Raw genomic sequence first — 23,061 nt, forward strand, 5'->3', positions numbered from 1 at the left:
GCTTTACAGACTGTGTCTCAACCCCTTGTGCCACCAGGAAGGCCCTATACTGTGCCATTTTTTAATACACTCATCTGTCATTGGGTATGTAGGCTGTTTCCATAACTTGGCTATTGTAAATAGTGCTGTCTTGCATAGGAGGCACATATCCCTTCAAATTAGTGTTTTTGAATTCTTTGGATGAATACCCAGGAGTGGAATTGCTGGATCATATGTTAGCTCTATTTTTAATATTTTGAGAAACTTCCCTCCTGTTTTCACAGGGACTGGTTGTGCCTACATACCCACCAACAGTGTATGAGGGTTCCTTTTTCTTTATACCCTTGCCAAGCAAAGCACCTGCAATCCTTAGGAGACAGTAGCACGTAGTGCACTGCTAAATGAAGTACTTCTGTTTTTGTTTTGTTGTGATAGGGGCCATTCTCACGGGAGTCAGGTGGCATCTCATTGTGGTTTTGATTTGCATTTATCTAAAGGTAAGTGATGTTGAGCATTTTCCCACGTGGCTGATGGCCTTCTATATGTCTCCTTTGGAGGGCTGTCTACCTGGCTTTTCTGCCTATTTATTGCCTAGGTTACTTGGGTTTTCTTTGTTGTTGGGAATTTTTTTGTCAATCCTAAATATCAGCTTTTTGCTGATGTATGATGTGCAAATGAAGATGTGTACTGAAAGCAGATGTGAATTTCTATTTTACTTCTGTCACTTGATAACTGAGTAACACGGGAAATGTTCCAACATTTTGAAGACATCCAAATTAGAGGCTTGAGCATTTAAGTTGCTTGAGGCTTGATTGTTTTATGCTTTCTAATGCTAATATTTTTTGATTATAATTAAATTCAATAATGAAACAAATATGTATTAGGTTATTTTCTACTTTGCAAAGATAGTTTCCAGGGATTAAAAAATAGGTATAGCGATAGGAGAATTAACCACATAAATAACTGAAAGCAATATATTTGTGATATTATCATCCTTTCATAAATTTTCATATGCTTCAATTTAAAAGAAAAATTTCACCTATAAAAAAGAATTAAAAATTTAGGACAATTCATAGTCGCGTTGTAAAATAGACCATATAGTATTTATTAATTACATGTTTCAAATTTTCTTGTGACTGAGAATACATGGGAATAATAAAGAGTTAATCTAGTTACTGGAGATAAAATAAAAAAGACTGTTTATTACTCAAACAATGTTCTCAAAGCAAAGTTCCTGAAACTATACTTAGCAGAAAGTAGCATACAATACATGCTTGTTAAATGAAATACAATATTAAAAATATTAAGGCTAGTAGCTTAGACATGATTTCAAGAGTATCTCCTTAATCATTCCCTGGAGTGTTGGCATCAACAGTTTTTTATATCTTATAGCTATCAAAAATGTAATCTATAGCAATCATCAGTGTAACTAAAGAAAAATAAAATGATTTTAGAGTGGTTATCTCTGAAAAGTGATATCAGTGAGTCCAGTGGTCATTGATTCTAGAAGTCAATACTTCTAGAGAAGAAATTTCACATTTTTCAGACTGATATTTCTTCTCATATTTTTGGTATATATTAACATCTTAGTGTTCTCAAGCTGAAAAATGCATTTTTATTATAAAATATGTTGTAAAATATATTGCTGTTCTATTAATGCCATGTCGATGATAAAAACCAAGTGCCATGATTTTAAGACATTATTTAAACCAAAGTCGATAGTGACTACAGATGGTAATAACTGCAAGTCACTATCTTAAATTCTATCTAGTGACAGCTATGGTAAATTGTTGTTTTCCAAACTAATTAATTTTCTTGATATGAATGATGCAATTTCCTATTTATAATTTTTATAAAAATTGAATTACTTGCAAAGGAGAGATGCTTGTCGTCTTTATTCTCTAGAAGTTTAGCGATGGTTACAGGCTCCAGCTCCACTTGGTCAGTGGTTAGGGTATCCATGGTAACAGCTTGGCATGCTGCTGAGCCATATTCAGCTAGAGACACTGAGGTGCTGCAGTACAAACAGGCCACATGTCTTGCTTTGGGGTTGTCAAGTTAGTTTATATATTTCAAGCATTTTCTACTATATTATAGAATGTATAGAATGTTTTATTTAGAGATTCCCAAGGCTGCACACTTTAATGCTGCTATAATTGTTCTTTCCCCCACCCCTCAATGGAAATTAACTATCATCTCCTTTAAGAAATCTGAATTGCCATTTTCAGCAAAAGGGAATTATGTGTAGTTAAGCATGTCAGAATGACAAAGACAAGCATTGGACATTTTCATAGTGGATGATACCTTTAGAAACTAGTGGACACTATAAACAAAGGGGAGTTTCTAAGATTATGAGTGAGGTGGGAAGGAAGAAGAGGAAATAGTGTCTAAGAAATGGTCGTAAGAAAAAAATATATACAAATGAGTTACCCTAACTTTCTTATTTGGGGTGACAAAAATTCTTGCTTTATTTTTTGCAAAAGTGGTAGTTAAACAAATAAATTAAAAAAAAAAAGAAAATTGGGCCTTCCTATCAGAGGATATGGCATTTCCTCATTTATATTCTCCTTGTGCTCTGCAAAAATTTCTGTAAAAACACATCTATAGTGATTCATCGAAACTATCTTGCTTATTAATTTACCACACTAATTTTCTCACAGACACTCATGTGTCCCCTGCCCTGAGGCCTTAGGCCTTACTCATTTGTGTGTGTGTGTGTGTGTGTGTGTGTGTGTGTGTGTGTGTGTTCAGCTCCTTGCTCCAAGCCCAGCACACCTACTCATTTATTTAATAGGTACATTTTTAAGTGCCTGCTCAGAGGTGGTAGAAAAGAAGACTAGTGTAATAGTTAAGAATAAATTAGTCCTGTGATTATTTTTTGCTTTTCTTCTCTCATCTGTAAAATGAATGTAAATAACATTTATCATCAAGATTGTTGTGAAGTTAATTATTAAAGCAAGTTATGTTACTTTGCAACATCGAGCAAGCATCCACCACACATAAATGTGGGCTATTATTACTGCTCCTGGGTGGTGCCGCTCTGGACCCCTTAATACTGCATAAACAAGTAGCAAGAGTGAAAGGAGACAGATTGAAACAAGTAGCAGATAATTCCAGTATATTCTGGTTGCAATGAAGGTTACAAATTTAACAAAACAAGCAATGTTTTACAGAATTTCTTGGTAGCAAGGGTTTAATGTAGATAGGGCAATCAAGCAAGGTCATTCTGAAGAAGTAAAATCTGAATTGATACCTGAATTATGGAAAAAATAGCTACAGAAAACATAAATTGTAAACAAGCTTTGTCTATACAAACAAACTGGAAAGAAGCTCATCATGTGTGTAGCTTAATAAATGTTTATTTGAACCAATTATTGCAAGACTGAATGTATTGCCATATTTTAACATGTTCAAAAGCAAACCTAGAAGATTCTTGCATCCAAACATTTGCTTTATATTTTCCACAAATAATGTGCTTTATTAAAACTTAAAAATAGGATTTTTTTAAAATTTCTGAATTTGGACAATGTAAAGTGAACTAGAATGATAGTCATTTCCTGGACGTTTTAAAGGTAATATTGGCTAATACTTATTGAATATATCTAATGTTTTTTAAAAAATGTTCTATGGTCATGTCAATAAAATTAATTACCAAAATAAACTTTTAAGCCTAACTATCCATATGCTATGGATTTGAGACACAAAGGAGTTAAGTGACTTGCACAATATCTTGTTCTTTTTTTTTTAAAGATTTATTTAATTTTATACAAGAATGGGGTACAGGCCAGAGGCATGGGGAGGGTGAAAGGATTCACCAGAGACAGAGCAGGGAACAGAACAGGAAGAAGGACCAAAATACACTGCTGAGGGGAGCAGTGGGTGAGGCAGGAGAGGTCTGCTGTGCCATGTGGGAATCTCCCTGGCCAACTGGGAATTGAACCCACACTGCAGAGGCTGTGGACAGCTTCACAGCGCTGCACTCAACCTGCTGTACCACTGGGGAGGCCCACAATATCTTGTTCTTAACAATAGTATAGATCTGTTCAACTGGGCAATTTAGACAAAACTCATTCTTCAAAACTTTTCAAATTAGAATGGTTGTTTTATTTAAGTGGTTTTATGTGTCCTTACATGCATGGACTCACTGTTTTCTAATTGCCTTACAGACAGGGTCACTGTGATCAAATTAGGATCCTATTGTGAAATTCACTAAGATTGGTGCACGTGGTACCAAGGGTCTTCTGAATCCCCAATATGGATGGAAGGATAAGTTGGAGCACTAACCATAACAGGGAGACAGATAAACTTACCTTCTGGGTTGTCAAGTGGCAGCCAGTAAAGTAAACTGAACAACTATTCTCTTTCTCTGTTGTGTCAAGTTCAAAATTGATGACCCAAACAAGAGTCTCATCAATTTCAAAATAAAAAGGTTCTCTGCTATTGTTGTTGTTATTTGGTGACCTCAAAGGATAAATATTTCTTGTGGTACCTCTGTCATAACTATATGCACATGTAGGTTGACAATATACAAATGAGGTTGATGGATGAAAATGACAAACTGATTAGATGAATCTCACTCGAAACCCACAGCATCATGTCATGAGAGGGCCAGTGAATCTCTCTGTAATCTTTGGTTAATAGTCAGTCTGAAGCTTTTTCTACCAAACAAATAAATATACGTCTAGTATAAGTAATATTGATTCTCACTTGGGACACCTAATAGGCCAAGGTAGCAGAGATATGAAAGGATCAAAGAAGAGATGTAATGAAGACCAAGAAACCTATGTGTCTTCTTAGAGAAAGAGCAACCTACAGAGCCAAATGGAGATACCATAACAGCTGCTCAGGGGCTGCAGAGAGGTTTGGAGGGGAAGAGAAGGAATGTGTGTGGTCCTCTTAAGATTTTTTTTTTCTTTCCAGAATACCGGAGACCTTTCTCCCAATCTAAGAATTTAACTTAGTTGAGTATATTATTTGTAAACTTGAGGCAATAATGGCAAAATAAGAAAATAGCAGCAATAATATCTGAGCAAGAGCACCTAGTAGCCCTTACTTGGTAGTTGCAACAGACAGTGTTTACAGAGATGTTTGGTCCAAAGTAAGTGCTCACAGTTGATAAATACTGCTTGTGTTGATGTTGCTAGTAGAGGATCTATTACAAATACCTACAGTTTGTTGAGTTTCACTAAGTTTTTTTTTGAAAGAAATGTGCTTTCTATTCATTTTCTCTAACATAAGTATAACAAACTCATAAGAAATACCAATTTTCCATTTTCCATGTAAGGAAGTGAGGTTTAAAGAAATTAAAAAATTAAATTAAGTTATGTAAGCAAGAGGTCAGAAATCAGATCCAGATTAGTCTGTGCCCAGTGTCCAAGGTCATTTTTATACATTGCATTAAAAGTATCTAATGAGATTCTAATTGATACAAAGGTAGAAAATGGAGGAACAAATGCATGGGAACTAAAGGATGAATATGCTAAAAACTCCATTTTCTATTAATACACACTTTTCTTTGTCTTGGCATAATTTCTCTCCTCAAGATGAGTAAGCAGTTCTACTTGGATGCTGTATTCACAAATGTTCCAGTTTCACCTTTAAAACTTGACTGATTCAATTCAAGTCATTCCCATAAATTGCAGGAAATTTTCATACTTTAAAAATGATCCCTTATATTATTTTTCACAGTCACAAATGATGATAATATACTTAATAAATGAGAAACCTTTGAAAAAATAGACGTACAAGTTATTAGTATCTAATTCATATGGTTTTGAAAGGCAGTTATAATCCTTCAAGAGAATCATGAGACTTATAGACTCTGTCTCCATAGTAACCACTGTTGAATTAGGATATTCTTGAATTCTGTCATGGAATAAAACACTTCCAGCAATTGTCAAGACATAAAAAGTTTCCTGCTATGGTTTTCATGGTATGGGTCTTCTGAAATTATTGAGGAAGTGTGAACATCTTGGGTTGTTGTTCTGGTACAGCTGAAGGGAAAAGCTATTATACAATGAATGGGCACTTGGCCATAGTTCATTTCCTAATAAAAACAGTTAGCATTGTGTCATAAACATATGAAAAATTGCTTGTTAAACACCAATCTGCAGCTTGTTGAACTGGAGGAAACAGAGAATGAGATATTTTTTTGTAACATCCCAACTTAAAAATAAATGTTCTCTGTTTAACTCACCAGAATAATACCTAAAATAGTCTTAATAATCATAGTCTATAGTTGTGCCACTTTCCCCCATGAGTATTAGATCAGATAACATCCCCCATAAAGTAAGGCATTTCAAAGTTAGGTCTTACCAACAGAATGTTGTCAGCCTTAAAATATTCTTGCTTATGGGACTTTGAAAAAGTATTATTTTCAGGCAATTCACATAATTGCTGAAATGGGAGTAAGTGAAAAGAAAGAATTCTGGAGGGCTGCAATAAAGTACACAAAATTTGGACATAATTAGGGGTCAACTCTCATCAAGTCTATTCTGCAAAAATATTGCAAGTCAGCATGGTGTGATTTAAGTTTTAACTTTCTAATCAGAAAAAAAGTGGTATACTTGTTTTTACAATTGATTAAAAAAGGCTGCGTATTTTGGAAATGACAGTTTAACTGCTATAGTCACTATCTTATTACAAATTATTTTAAATTATATAATTCTCTGTAGAAAACTAAAATAACAAATACGGTGTGAAAAACAAAAACTCATGAACTTGATGAACAAAAATATTTAAAAAAATTTTATGGAGGTAACATTGGCTTACAACACTATGATTCAGATGTAAAGGACCATACCTCTTCCAAAAATTGTTTTGTAACTGAAACAGCCCAGGTAACAGAAATTGCCAACCAGTGGGATGAGTTGCCCCAAGTCCTGTTTGAACAGGTAGACAAAATCAAGGCCTGGTGCGCCCTGTCCAAAAATTTTGGCCCACTCACTGACCATGGGACACCAGGCTAGACAAAAAGCATGAGAAAATGAATAATGATTACCTGAATAATGATTATCTCACAATATCTTGAGGGAGAAGGCGGAGATCCCACATTGCAATTGGAAAGCAATCTGTCTGTGCATGCTTGGGCGTAACCCAATCCAGAACAATCTATAGTGCTGCTTTCCTTTGCCCTTCCTCAAAAACCTAACCCTTAAATATCTCCTCCTAACTTCTTTAAAAGAGCCAGACAAAAGTCTCCTTTCCAGCCCTTGTTCCCTCATGCATGAATCTTTCTAATAAAACTTGCTGTGTTTAACTACACCTAGTGAATTCTGGTGAATTCTTTCCCTAGAGTGTCAAGGACCCACCCATTTGAATTGTGGGGCTAGAATGTAACTACGAGATATATACAACACATAGAAAAGTCCTTTTAGTTATCATTTTGGAAATGGTAATGGCTTTGGAAACACATTTGTAGGATTGGAAACAGCATCTACCAAGGAAGGTAGGTGAATCAATCACAAGGGGTAGTTTTCCAGAAGGAAGAGAGGTGGATCTTCCAGTCTGGTGCCTACCAACAGCTAAATCTTCTAAAGGCAAGATTGTTGCTTATGCTTTGTGTGACTATGGTATAAAATTATGGTGGGAAGAGAAAATAACTGAAAAGTTTAACTGGAATTTATTTTTCTGATAAAGTGAAAGCAGGTTCAATTTTAAGTACCTTTAACAGAAAAGGGAATTAGATTTTGTTACTGACACATTTAGGATTGGATTAATATGTGTCCAGACATTTTCAGTTTTGGGTTTTCACAATTAGCAGCACTCAGTTTCTTTCTCTTCTCTTGGCTCTGCTTCTTCTCTATCAGGCTCATATTTAACTAGACACTGTCCTCATCAAGGGGTGGACTTTCACCCTCTAACCTCTCCAGTTCAATTCTGGAGAAAAAGAATGCAAATCTTTCTTTAATCAACCTGTGCTTGACTGTAATTCATTCTGACTGAATTAAGTTTAGTCAATTGTTTATTATTCTTGATCCAACACTGCAGGGTACTATGTTTTTTAACTGGATTACTTTTCTTTTTTTAAATTGAAGTACCATTGTTTTACATCCTTGTTTGTGTTTTGACAGTGTGGGATGTCCTCCCTCAGGTGAAGTCACCGTGACTCTCCCGCCACCAAAACACCCAAAGTCCTTCACTGTAGGCTGTTGTGCTTCTCCGCCCTCTTTACTCTTCCTCTCCCCTCTGGATGGCTCACATCTGTGGTCAGCTATCAAGGGTTGGTTTTAATATTTGCTTTTTCTGACCTTTTGTTTGGTTTCTCTATATTCCACCTATAAGTGACACCATCCGGTATTTATCTTTCTCTTTCTGATTTATTTTGCTTAGCATAATCTGCTATTTGGCCAGGTGTGTGGAACAGCCCCACCCTGGAGTCAAGGAGAGAGACACACTCATGCCCCACACATAAGGGAGCAGGGGTCATAACAATTTAAATATGACAAAAGTCTACTATAGTCCATCCTTTGGTCAGTTAACATAAAGATAAACTTATTCTTAAATTCTGTATTCCTTGTTTCTATATCCAGCTCCAAGTCTCTGGCTCTGGTTAATATTAACTCCCACCCATCAGGTTTGATTTTGTTCCTGCATCTTACTAACAGAAAGTTTAATTCTATACAACAGTGAATCATATGCAAAACACAATGATAGAGAATAGAAATTATTATAATACAACATCCATTGGATAAAGCAAATGGGAAATAAAACAAGTGGTCAAGAGTCCACATCATTCATATAAGCTTTGAGAAAAAATAGCACAAATTCTTTTTTTTTTTTTTTAGTGCTGTAAGTTCTTTTGTCAACAGATGTGGATAGTTTGGTTCTGCTCTTCTGGGTGCAGCCCTCAGTGGTCCTATAGGAGGTGTGCTTGTAGGGTGTCCCTCACCCCTCTCATTGTGATAAGATCAGGAATTGGAGATAGGCTGCAATTGCTGTTACAGCCCGTTGTTCTCCAGTTTTGATAGGACAGCTCTCTTAAAATGTGAAAGAAGGTGATAGAAAATGCTTTCTCACAAAGGGAGTTTATTGTCTTCTATCTGCACAATCCAGGGCTTGTTGATCCTGGACCCAGTTTTCTTTGTTTTAGATTTATATCTTCTGTGTTGACTCCTTTTTTTCAGATAGTAGGCTGGTTTGTATTTTGTAAGTTTTGTTAAGCGAAACCACAGTTATCTTCCCTCTGTGATTTCGGATTAGGGTTTGCCACAGTGAAATTAAATTAAGACTTGGAAAGTGGAGGAAGCTGCAGACACTAGACAGTGTAGAATGCTACATGATGTTATATTTGCCCCTGTTGATTTGCTGTATTACCCTGTTGATAGGGGATGGAGACATGGCCAGTAACTCTTCTGTCCTCTGCTGTACCTCGTCTTCCACCTTCTCTGGATGAAGCAACATTGAAAAATGCAACAGTTTCTTCTACAGGGCAGCTGGGATGCCAAGGTTAGAGGTTCAAGACTGTGGGTTCCAACATGAATTCATTCATTCAAATTTGCTCTCATTGTCCATACACATTTAATGCCAAGTTTTTCTTCTTAATTGCCAATTTTAGGTCTGTTGTGAGACACACAAGCAATATCTTTCCATGGATTTCTTCAGCAGCCTTCACAATTATGAAAAGCCTTATCTTAGTAATAAATTCCTTGTCCCACATGGCTTACAGAAGTTCTGTCTCACGAACCAAAACCTGACTACTGCAGATAGAGTTTCTTTTTTTGTATTCACAATATAAGAAGAATAACTTCAACTGATACCCCTCTAAGTTTAAGTCTTTTGGAAAAACTTTTGTGTTTCTTTGAATACCACGGTTCTTTTGCATTCCTTTTGGAAAGGAAAATTTCTGGAAACTGTAATCATGTGATACAAACTTTTCACAAAAGGAAAGAATTGCAAGAATCCATGAACAGGATCTTAAAATCCTAAGACAATACTGTGTTCCCCTCAATGCTGATACATGTGAAATTTATATAAAGTAAATAAATTATAGATAGTGAATTTTAAAAGTATACAATGAAACAAATAAAATGAAAGAAGACATATTAAAAATTATTTCAACATAAAATTCTAAATAAAAACAAATGACTTATTACAAATGTATATGGAGCAGATTTAACATTTCCAAAGGATGGAAAATTATACAATTTGGCTTTTGAAGATAATTTTGTTCTTAAATTATTAGAAAAATCATTTTAATGACTGTTAAAGTGAAAATTCAAAATAAAAGCCTAGTCATTTGCATAAAGCAGAGTATTATGGAAATAGTCACTGTTTTCAAATAGTTTTTTTCCACAAGAGGATGGACATAAAATATTGTCATATGATACAATACACATTTGTCCATTTAGGAAAAAAAAAACTAATTTCAAAAGATGCTAGAAGTCTATTTGGTGACATTCAATACCTACTACTTGTCAAAGCTCTTTGAAATTAAGGAATAGAAAATCCATCTCTGCTTCCAAACTTCTCCCCTAAGTTCCTCTCACTGTCCTCTACTTGACAATCAAATCTCTATTGTAAACACCCCACTCTAGCCCTGTATTTTATCCTCTGGTTCAATTTCTCTACTAATCCCCAGGATGACTATTGTCTGAGTGAATATAGGTCATTGATACAATTATCCCTCAACTACATCATGTTTCACCTCCCACCACATTCACTTATCTTTTAGATAGTTTAGATAACGGCACTCACTCCTTGGTAATCAAATTCATTTCCTTTATTGCTCTCTTCTTCCCTTGTAATAATTGTCAATTGTCAAGAATTGTCCCTAACCTCAATTAACCCAACTACCTACTTGTATTATACTTGCAACCTAATCACTGAACAGACAGTCTAACTAATTTTGCTCTAAGTTAAACACAAGCCTCAAAACACACTCAACCCTGTTACTCCTACTCAGTGTTCCATTTTCTGAGATGACTGTGTTACCCTTGAATTCATGTTCAAAATCACCATGTCCAGCAAGCCTCCTCTCAGGAGATGGTTTAATTTAATTTAATTTATTTATATTTATTTATTTATTTATTAAAGATTTTATTCATTTATTCATACAAGCACCGGGTACAGTTCAGAAGCTCAGGAGGGTGAGAGAATTCACCAGAACCAGAGCGGGGAACAGAACAGGCAGACTGATGAAGTACACCGCTGAGGGGAGCAGCGGGCAGCAGGAGAGGTCTGCGCGCCATGTGGGACCCTTGCCGGTGGCCGGGGATCGAACCGGTGCTGCAGAGGCCGCGGGCAGCTTCGCAGACCAGCGTTCAACCACTGCGCCACCGGGGGAGACTTGATGGTTTCATTTTAAATTAAATTCAGGATATCCTTTTCTTTTATTCACCTAAAAATGTAAAGATGTAGCTGTATTTGTATCTGTCATGCTGCATTTTGCTTGTTCAAATGCAACAGCTGTCCCTGCTCCTTCAATGCAAAGTCCCCCACCAGAGTTTTGTCACTGTCACACACAAATCTAACAACATTCTTCACAGTACTTGCTAAAATGGTCACACTGTGTGTTGACACTAGGGGGCCACTTTTATTTTCAAGAACTTGATTTTATTTTCAGAAACTTCTCTACTTGCTTCTTGAAATTTGTGATGCTCTGGTCTCCCCTCCTCCACAGAGGTTCATGCCGATAGGTGTGTAATTAGACCCCTGATGGTGTCCCAGTAGTTTTTAAAAGAGGACCCACAATCATAACAAAAACAAAAACTTGGATCCCATGTTAATCTAGTTTCTCTGTTTCCTTCTCAGCAATAATATGGATAATTGTCCTCATTCCTTAGCATCATCTGCCTAGCTCTCATTCCATTTTCTGGTCCTACTCTAAGGATTTTGTAATATCATTCTTTTGGAAAAAGCAATGCATGGCTGTGGTGCACAATTCAAAGAGAACAAAATGCTTCTCAGTTAAAACCAAGTGCCTTTTTATTATTGATTTCCAATACTCAGGTGGTTCTTTCTAGAAGTTACTTTTGTCATTGTTGGGTTTGCAGATTTGCAGATTATAACATACCTTGCTATTCCACTTAACAACTTATTGAAGACGTCTTCATGGAAATGCAGCCAGGTGTGCCTCATCCTTTCAACAACTTGCTGGCCCGTTGTCACATAAATATAGCTCTGAAAAGCTGAAATTTTATTTTTTGTCATGTGTTTATTGGATCAACTCTTAAAAGTGGAATTACCAAATATAACAATATGTTTATTTATTGTTTTGATAGATGTTGTGAAATTGGCTTTGGTGGGTTGGACCAGCTTACTGTGTTCTTACCAACAGTGAGAGCAACATTTTCTGCACTTCATTGCTCACAGTGTATTGAGGGAATTTTGCTTTTGGCCAAATGCATTAATTGAAAACTTGATACTCTAAAGTTATCTTTTAAAGTGACTTTACGGGCCTCCCCAGTGGCACAGACGGTTGAGCACAGTGCTGTGAAGCTGTCCGCAGCCTCTGCATCGCCCGTTCGATTCCCGGCTGCCAGGGAGAAGCCCACATGGCACGGAAGGCCTCTCCTGTCTCACCCGCTGCTCCCCTCAGCAGTGATTTTGGTCCGCCTGCCTGTTCTGCTCCCTACTCTGTGTCTGGTGAATTTTCTCACCCTCCCGCACATCTGGCCTATACCCCAGTTCTTATACAAATAATCTTTAAAAAAAAATAAAGTGACTTTACTGAGGTATAACTGTCATATGTAAAGAGCTGCACACAACTTGTGCTTAACTTGGCAAATTTGAACATATACAAACACCCATGATGTCATTACCACAATCAAGGTAATATTCAGATCAAACACCTCCCTAGGCTTCTTTGAATCTCCCCCTTTTTCTTTGTGGTAATAGCACTTAATATCAGATTTACTCTGTTAAATTTTGAAGTGCAAAATACTGTGCTTTAAACTACAGTCACCAAGCTGTATAAAGCTTCAGCTATGCATTAAGAAAGTAAATCCTAATTTACATTCACATTGATAACATTGAGAGATAATATCTTCAAAATTTAAAAGGCATTGCCTTTCTCTTTCTTGTGTGTAAATTAATATCTTTGCACATTAAAAAAGGTCAGGTTGTTGATAATTTCTCCATTGATTTGTGTGGCCAATGCTCTTGTAAGAGATTAATTTATTAACATATATTTCTAAGATATCTGAGTCACCGAGTTTGTAATTACTTGCTTTTTATTTTTTTTGTCATGAAAAATCTTTTAATTTGGATGAATTCAAATTCATCAGTATTTTCTTTCCTAGATCCTGTGCCATGTTTAGAAAGACATTTTTAAATAAAGCATAAAAATGAATTTTCCAATGTTTTCCTTTCATATTTATGGTTTAATGAATTTTTTTACTTTTAAAACATTGATATTTATGAAATGTATTTATTATAAAAATTGAGAGAGAATCTCCCTCATTTACTCCTCCCCCAGATGCTACCCAATTATCCCAGCACCTTTTAGCCACAACCCATTCTGCTCCCGCTCTTCCCAACTCCAGTGAGTTAGAATGCCACTCCATTGACTGACAATCCGTATAAATTTAGGACTAAGTCTAGTTTCTGTGTTATACTTACTGTCTGTGGTCACTGTTACTATTTCCTCTTGTTTTACACCATTAAATTTAGTACCTCATGACTGCTCTGTACGCTACTCCTTTGCTTCAGATTTTCCTAGCTTTTTTGGCAATTGTATTATGATTTTTTCTATATAGACTTCAGAATCAATTTGCAAGTTCTATGAACAATTCTGGCATAAATTTACTATGATCAAAATGAATGAATAAATGCTATTAGGGGAAATTGGTATATTTATGACGAGTCATTCCAGCAAAGAATAAACACCATAGAAACTTCATCTTGCACTGATTTTCTTTTATCACTTGGGTGGTTTTATATATAGTATTTTATTATTACAGATTTTTCTGGAATTCTCATTAGAACACTTACAATTTGTTGCTACCTCCAAAAATATTAAAAGTTGCACTTTCCAGCTGTTATGCTTAATAACTGTTTCACTCAGGAGTGGCTTTTGTCCCACCAGCCACTGAAATGTTTCTTGACAAGATAACCAATCGCCTTTCTCTAGCAGAATTCCAGTGGGCATTTCACTCTATCTCTATTTTGACTTTAGCAGCATTTGACCATATACCCAGTCCATTCTTCTTGAAAATCTTTCCTCTAGTGTCTTCTTTGATATCACATTCCCTAGATTTTTTTAATCTAACTTATCAGGAACATTTTCATCTGTCTACGTTACTCTCCCTTTCTCAAATGACAAGACCTTTAATCCTTCTGTTTAGCTACACTTGCTCCAGAGGTGACTTCATCCTGCTTGCCACACTCTGTTGCATTTTGTATTTGGGATCATTGTTAGAGACTTTTATATACTTAAAGCTACCATTCTTCTATCCTATCTTATGTCCCTGAGAAAACATTGCCCATAAGCCTCCAAAACAAGGTGTATCCATGCTGCTTTAAGAAACCTCAGAAGAGACAGGCACTCCTTCAGGCATATTATGAGAGCTGCAATTTTCACATTTGTGAAAATTTAACTGGCAAATGGTGAAAATTTGACTGACTCTAGCAAAGGCCATAAATAACTTTTACTCTGGATGTTCAACAAACTAGCATAAATATTCGTCAGCTAGAGTTATGGACAATTTTGCATCATCTTCACTTTCCTTTTCATTAACCAAAATATATGCTAAAGAAAAGCTTCTTGCTGTACCTATTAAGACCTTTTTTTTTTTTTAAAAAAAAAAAAGAAACACAGGCGAATTTATTGCCTGGTTTTATAATCAAGGAGGTGGCCTTCAGGATTGGTGTCAAGGATTAATGGTCAATTTGTATCTAATAACTGCTTGGATGTAACTGGCAGATATGTTCTGATACAAGTTTCACATGCTACCATGTAGCAATTGTCACCTTAGAGAGTTCATCCTGCAATAAAAAAAGAGCAGTACTAGTCCTAGTCCCATTACAGGCTTAGTTGTCTAGGAAAAATCTCTTGATCAGAGAAATCTCACTTGGGGGGGAAAACAGAGAAAGAAGATCTAGCTCCTGCTCATGGGGTGGACCTGGTACCTGGTCCAGACCCTCTGCAAGTATGAGCCTCGCCCATACTTGCAGTTAGGACTGTGTTTTTTGTTTTGTGTTGTTTTTAAATTGTAAGCCATTAAACAGAACATCAACATCACACAAGACTGCTGGGTGACCTAAAGCTAAACCTAAACACTACCCAAGCCACAAAATGCCAAACTGTCCTCCTATTCCGGGTAAGATAAGTGCCTGCTGTTTCTTCTCCACTTACTAACAGTTTCTTGTTCTAGTCTTCCCGCCTAGATAAGATTTAGTAGGATAAACAGTTGTGATAATTTATATTTCAAAAAGGGATTTATTAGAACTGAATATTTTCTTATTTCTGTCAGTATCCAATATATAGCAAAACCCCATTAAGCTCTCCCCCCAATCAGGCAATGGGAACCCAAATTCTTGTGAGTTTAGAGATTAAAATTCATAAACAAATCATAAGGAGCTAAAAATTCAAAATGTTTATCTAGTTAAAAATGAGATACGTAGTTAGAAAAGTGAGTGCATTTAGTGCCTGCTCAGTAAAAGAAAGGAAAAGTGATGTCATTTTCAATGGAGATAAACACAACTGCTGTTTATCATTTTATTGATTTAATAAATTAAATGTTGGAGAAAAACAAAATCGGTGCATGACATGAGCTGAACTTAAACTTTCAGAAGTGATTTTCAATTTAAATAGTATTTCTATCACATGATATTCTCTTGTTTTCTATATTATTATTCTATATTATTTAATTTTTCCTGTTAATTCTTAATGAAGGTAATGAAGTGCAGCAATTTATCATACATTTTCTTTATCCTGATTCACACCTAGTGTAGGGATATTTCACATTGATTCATTTTAACAAAGTTTACAGACTTGTTTTCATATCTTTTAGAATTATATTTGTTCAAAATCAATGAATTTTTGGATGCATTATGAATCAAATAGACACATATGACATCAAATGATTAGATCGAGACAACTAAGGTTATTCAGCTAAATATTTAAAATGTATAAAATAACAGAAAGGAAAAATTCTTTAATTGAACCATCTAAAAGCCATTGGATCACTAAGAATACACTTACATGCACAGAAAATCAAGCAAGGCAGGACAAAAATGTATCCAGAAGTCCAGGATCCACTAGAGACAAGTCCCCTATGGTTTTTAAGATTTCACGAAAGGTTAACTAATTTGGCTTTGTCTCTTTCCTGGCTAAGAAGCAACTTCCTCTTGCACACTCATGTTGTTTTAATTAATCTCTACCAGTTGGAAATGCTTGATTTTTCTAGAGAAAGACATGAGCTGTTTTGCTCTGTATTTGCTTTCTGTGGGTGCGTGCACACATGGAGAGATGAATGAACAAATGCAAGATCTTTCCTAATATGGGTAGTTTACCATGTGCAAACAAAAGATGAAAGTCTCTTTGTTTCGGCTTCCATCTTTTCTACAGAGGAAATGCCCAGCCATGAAGGCTCATTGTTTATGAAAGTCTCAAGGAATTAGTTTTTTTCAGAGTTGATGATTGGATTTTGAAAGAGAAATGTGAGGAAAGAGGAATTTATTAAGGAGGAAAAATATTGCACTTGAGTTAGACTGCTGAGTTTAAATCTAGGTATCTCTGCTCTAGTTCCTTTGTGCTTTGTGTTGCTCTGAAAAAAAAAATGTGGGCAACATAGGCCTCCCCAGTGCACAGTGGCTGAGCGCTGCGCTGTGAAGCTGTCTGCAGCCTCTGCAGCACCGGTTTGATACCCGCCGGCCGGGGAGTGTCCCACTTGGTGCGCAGACCTCTCCTGCCACGCCCGCTACTACCCTCAGCAGTGTATTTCAGTCAGTCTGCCTGTTCTGCTCCCTGCTCTGTCTCTGGTGAGTCCTCTCACCCTTCCGTGAGTCTGGCCTGTACCCAGGTTCTTGAATAAATAAATAAATAAATGTTTAAAAACAAAAAATGTGGGCAACATTTGCCACACCAACTTTTAATCCTGACCACTGCCTACTTTGTTTTTCAGTTGGCTTACCTCCAATGCCAAGAAGTATATTAAACAGACATTTTATGTATTTTTAAAATTTTTCTGTCTTCAATCGCTTGGATGTGACTTCCAGTGATAATCCTGATTTTGTCAACGTGGCCTAAATGTGAAAATACTGAGCACTGAAGTCCTTTTGGCTCCACAAGTCTTCATCAAGGATATGCTTTAAATGCCAATAACACTCTTGTGTTTCGTGTTAGGATATTTGTACTGGGTACTGTATTAATGGAGACTTAATACAGGTGCTTAAGTAGTGGAGTAAAATAATGGTGTCTGTATTAGCATTGTGAGGACAAGGTAGATGATAAAGGACTGGGCTGGAGTTTAGTTAGGAAATCTCTACAGATGATATAATCAGATCTCTTAAAAGTTAGAAATTATTCAAGAAATATTTCTAAAAGAGGAGTACTGGGATTTGGTGATTAGATAACTGGGGACATGAAGAGGAGGAAAGAGTCAAGTGATTTTCATTAATTAAACTTGGATGAGGAGGTGGGGTATGATACCATAACATGAAGAAGAGGAGGAACAGGTTGAGATGAGATAGTTATGAGTTCAGTGTTGAATATTTGACCTTATTATTTCACAGTATTTCAACACTGGTGGAATTAGAGTGTAGCCATTTTTGGTTATGTGAGAAATATAGTCTGGAAAATAGAAATGGAAGTCATTGGCCCATAGGAGAAAATTTAAAATTTTGGAGTTTTATTCACCTTGTCCACTTTTTCTTGTATTTTATTGTGTTTTGCTGACAATGATATTTTTCAGTTATGCAGATAAGTGGAAAACTCATAATGGTGATATCCAGGCATCTTTGTTATTTTTAAAGTATAGTTGTTTATCAATTTCCAAATGTATCTGTGTCTTATAAACCTCAAACACCTCTACTTGTTTGAAAAGTAACTAGCATATTTCCTTCACTTTCTAAGATCCAAGGAAAAAGCCCACAATATGGCCAACATCAACATCACACAGTATATGACAATAGTGGAAGGGTGACATTATAAAATGACTCAATTTTATTTTGTTAATGGACAACTCTAACATTCTGTTAAATTGTGGGTTTAATTTCCCAAAACTCCCCCAACTAGAACAGATCTTTCTTTGTATCTTAAGAACCACTAGAATGTATACTGATCCAATGATAAAGTCAGCTTTGCCAATGTATTTTTATGGTAATTTGAAATAAAGAATAAAGTAGGGTATGTCACTCATATATCAATGTTGTTATAGGTTTAGAATCCCCTGCTAATGTTAAAATAATTGATGTTCATTTTTTGAACTTATGAATATGTGTGTACAAGTTGACAATTCAAAATGAAAAAGATAATTATTGACCTTTTCCATTAATTTATTTTAAATATAAGAAATAGTTAAAAAATACCATTAGTAATAATGGACACTTGTAAGTGTAAAATATATAGTATTTATTCCTTTTCTAACATTTATATATTTCTCACAGACCGACTCCATATTTAAGAGATATAAATCTTTTTCTCTTTTACTGCTCTTGATAGGAAAACAAAATTGTTAGGAAACATCTGGTCTTTCCGAAGAAGTAGAAATCCCACAGAAAATCTCAATTGACCTATTTCATAACTATTGCTTTAAAAAAATTGGAACAACCATAATTTTTGGGAAACTACCAAGAAATGTGTGGTTTTTCATTTCTTGAGATGCCTGAGAATGTTCATTGTTCACTGATAACCACATTAAAGTGACAGTCAACTTTCCAAAGGATGGCAGTTTAGTACAGCTTTTTATTTCTAAATGATGTAAGAGCCATGGCTTTACGACTCATAGAAACATTTGGAGAAAGCACTGGTGCTTTGGTATCTCTAGAACGTTCAGTTTCTTACTACTTTTTTATTGCTTTTATTTAATGTGCTGGGTTAGTCACCTGTCTGTTATGAAGAATTCATGGATTAAGAATCAGCATTTGAATTCATGTCTTTCCTCTGATCTTTGCTGCCCTCTAGTGATTCATATTGCATTTCATTTTCTGTTTAATTCTACATAGCCTGTGTATCTAATCCATGCTGGAATTATAGTACTGAACTACTTATTTATGGGAAGCCAATGTTTAAAGATTTCCAGTTGTGGGTAAAATACCAGTGTTGCTTAAGGTTAATCTGCTGATCTCAAGGGAGCCATTTGCCAATTTACCCACCGTAATTTTTAATAAACAGAAGCAATATGCCAAGTTATGAAAGATAGCAGTGTTGAAAGTGTAATTTGACATACTATTTCAGGGAAGAGAGGCATTATAATAATACTTGCCTAGTAATGATACATTAGATACAATTATTTCCTATGAAAATAACCAAAGGTATTGGAACTTTAATATAAGTAATAGCACAAATGTAAGAATTAAGGATGTATAATATGGCCATAATGGAGAAATCATTACTATAGTGTAAGTATGTATGTATGTATCTTTGTGACTATCTTATTATTTGTGGAGAGTATAACATGTACAATAAAAGTATATGTCATCCTGTGGCCATTCAAATAGAAAATATAAACAACGTATGCTCAGATGATACTCTCAACTCCATGGAATATAAAATTTAAGTGTAGAATAAATAGTCTATAAAAATGAAGAATAGTAAAATTCAGAAAGGGGTTTTACCCCTTGCAAATTAAAAGTGAATTTGTATTTTTTGTGCTTATTGATTTGTTTTTACTGTATGGATGAGCAAGTACTCTGAAAAAATAAATTAAAAGAAGTGGCATGTGCAAGCATGATAGGACTTGGTGAAATATTGTCAAGTATTATTTCCACTTAACCTTGCTTGGATCACAGCTGAGGCTGATAGATTTGGAGTGCTTGGTTGGATAGTCACTGGTTATTATGAAAATTTCATGGTCTCAGGCACGATTTCAATCACTGCCACATTTTTAAAGGTGAAAAATAAAGAGCCCACTTCTATTCACACAGATGCCCCAATGGTAACATGTACAATGTGTTGTTTACAATGATTCAATGTGAAATTACATGATTTGGTGAATTCTAAAGCATAATTTAATTTGGTCTACTAGCAAAAATTCCCCAAAAATTAGAATTCATTTTGAATTTGTAACACCAAACCCTGAATGCTATTCTAAAGACAGATGAAGAGCTGAGTTATATTTCTGTTCTATTTAATTAGTGGTACATTGAATATCAAAAATCATGCTGTCTAACTCCAATCAGTTCGATATCTTATCACACTAAATGCTTCATTTTTAGATTTCAGATTTCTTCTCCCATACGGTTCTCTCCAAAATTCATTTCAGTCATCCAGGAATGAAATCATGGGGTTGTTTAAAAAATTCTTGTTTGCTCCAAAATCTAGCCCTTGTGCTTATTCAATTGATGTTTTCATTCTTCTTCATAATAATTTCTGTACCTGCCCCTTCCTTTCTTTTAAAAAAATTAATTAAATTCATATCAAGTAGTTCTACAAGGTTTAATAACAAAAAATAGACCTAGCTGCAGTTCTTTCCCTCCTTGAATTCTGTTCCAAGAGGTAGATAGTTTTGATTCTTTCATGTTTCTTCAGAGATTCACCTCCCTGGCTCTAAATTTTTTTTTTTATAATTTCCTATATTTTTAGGTAATAACTTTTTACTTCCTCCCTTGGATGAAAAGGACTTGTATCTATACAAGTTTTGGTGTTAAGTAAACATTCAGTATTTATTATTATATTTACATAAATGTTACACTTGAGTCACATAAGTGATAATATCTCATTTTTTTGGTAACTTTGGTTTTCTGAGGAATTAATGATTATCTTATTTTCACTTGTCAAACTTGCTATGTATGTATTACTGATACAGCTATGAAGGACAAGTCTTTCGTCCTGTTCACCAGATAAGCTTTCCTATCTTCTTTATTTACCCTCTGGGTTTAATAACCAGATTAAATGTAAGATTGTTTTCTTACATTCCAAGGAAAAAGAACATCCCTAAGAAGATAGCTTTGAAATTGCTGACCACCAGGTGACAGCAAAGCAAGCTGGCACCAACCTAAATCTCCCCAAATCTCTTAATGACTTCGTTTCAAGGCACGTTTCCCCTTCTACTCCCTTATAAAGCTGCATAAACACCCCTGCTCTCTGCCAAAGAGCAGGATGGGGTCTTTCAGACGTGAGTCTACTGCCCTCCTTAATTTGTTGACAAATTAAATTACTTTCCTTTTATCCAACCTCTGTTTCCTTTTATTGGCTGAGAGAAACTGAGACCAGCATTCGGTATCATTACCACACTTCATCTGCAAACTGTTGGAGAGAAGAGTCACTCCTTTCTCAACCCATTAGATATATGAGATAATTTATCAATTTAGTCTTACTTATCCTTAGAGACTTTTGTGTAACTGCTCCAGACAGATCATTCTCTACAACTGCAGCACAGCTGTTCTCTTGGGTTTTCCCTTCACTTTTATTATAAGAGTTTTATATTCTCTCCATTTTAAACCTCCTATTGGGATTCAGGTTCACTTTGCCTTGGTTATTCTTTCATTTTTAATGAAGCTCATCTTCCTGTAGTTTCTTGAAGAGAGGTGTATGGGAAATAATTTTTTTTTTCTTAGAACTTGCCTATGTGAAAAACTTTTATTCTACCTTTTTAATTTGACTGATAGTTTGTCTGGATTCAAAAATCTAGACTGAAAGTCACTTTTACAGAATATTGAAGACGCAATTTCATTTTCTTTCATAATAGGTATATAATAGGTACAGAGCAAACTTCAAAATTGCTCTTGAAAAGCCTGACACCATCCTGATTGCCTGTTTTTCTATGTATCTTTCTTCCCTGAAATTTTACAGAATGCTTTGAAGTGAATAAAAGTGAAACATTTTTACTTATACTCCTAGATACCAATCAGCCCTTTCAATTTGTAAATCCAGACATTTCAGTTCTGGGTGATTTCTTATTTTTTTTTGTGATTTCCTTTCTTTTAGTTTCTTCCTTTTTTCATTCTGAACTCTACTATTTGACTGCTAGAACCTTAAGATTAAACCTCTAAAATTTAGCTATTCTTACATATTTCTATTTTGCCTTTTGGTTATGTCTTCTGGAAGATTCTGTCATTTTTATATCCCAACTTCTTATTTAATTTTATTTCTGCTACTGTATTTTTAATTTCTAAAGATTTCAATTGTTTGAATTCCTTTCTTCCTTTTTAACATGATATTCTCATTTTATGGATATCATAGTTTTATGCTTTTACCTCTTTACAGCTGTTGATTGTAAGATTTCTTTGAATGATTTCTCCTATTTCCTACATTACCTTGTTCTCCCACACTGTATTGCCCATTCTCTTTGTACATTATATTTTAATTGGTGGCATGGCTTTCCAAATTCTTGGAACTAATTTGATATTTAAGATTCATACCCTCAAAATAGAGAAGAAACTTTGCTTGCAATTTCAAGATTTTTTGACCAGTGGACTTTCCTGTGTATTAGTAACATATGAATCCAGTTATTATTTTGAGGATAATCTCTCTACCCAACTGTCAAGTATTTTTCTTTTAAGCCCCTGAGGTTCCAAAGAGAGGGACCCTCTTGCTTTCTACCTGTAAGGGAGCCAACTGTCACTAAAGAAATAGTCCTAAGCTATCATTCTGATTACATCACTAGCCTCCTCAAAAACCTTTCAGATATTTTCAAATGTCTCAAAAGGTAAATTTCCAACATATCCACAATCTATGCAAATTACCACAGTACGGTAGAATTATCTTCTCCATGTTTCAGTAGGAATATTTTCTTCATAGAAGACTACTCATTGTCTTGAACCATGTGCATCTATCTTCCTAACATTCTAGGCATATCTTACCCTTTCCTTCTTTAATTTTATTCATTATTCACATATCCTACAAGAATGTTTTCTTATCTAGTTAAAAAGAAGGTCTTATGTCTTTATAAATGGTTTATACTCATTAATTTTTATTTCAGTATTAACACCAATATTTTGTATTTTTATCTTTCTCTACTAGGCTCTAAATTATATTGA

This window comes from Talpa europaea (assembly GCF_964194135.1).
Source record: "Talpa europaea genome assembly, chromosome: 10".
Classification (NCBI taxonomy): Eukaryota; Metazoa; Chordata; class Mammalia; order Eulipotyphla; family Talpidae; genus Talpa; species Talpa europaea.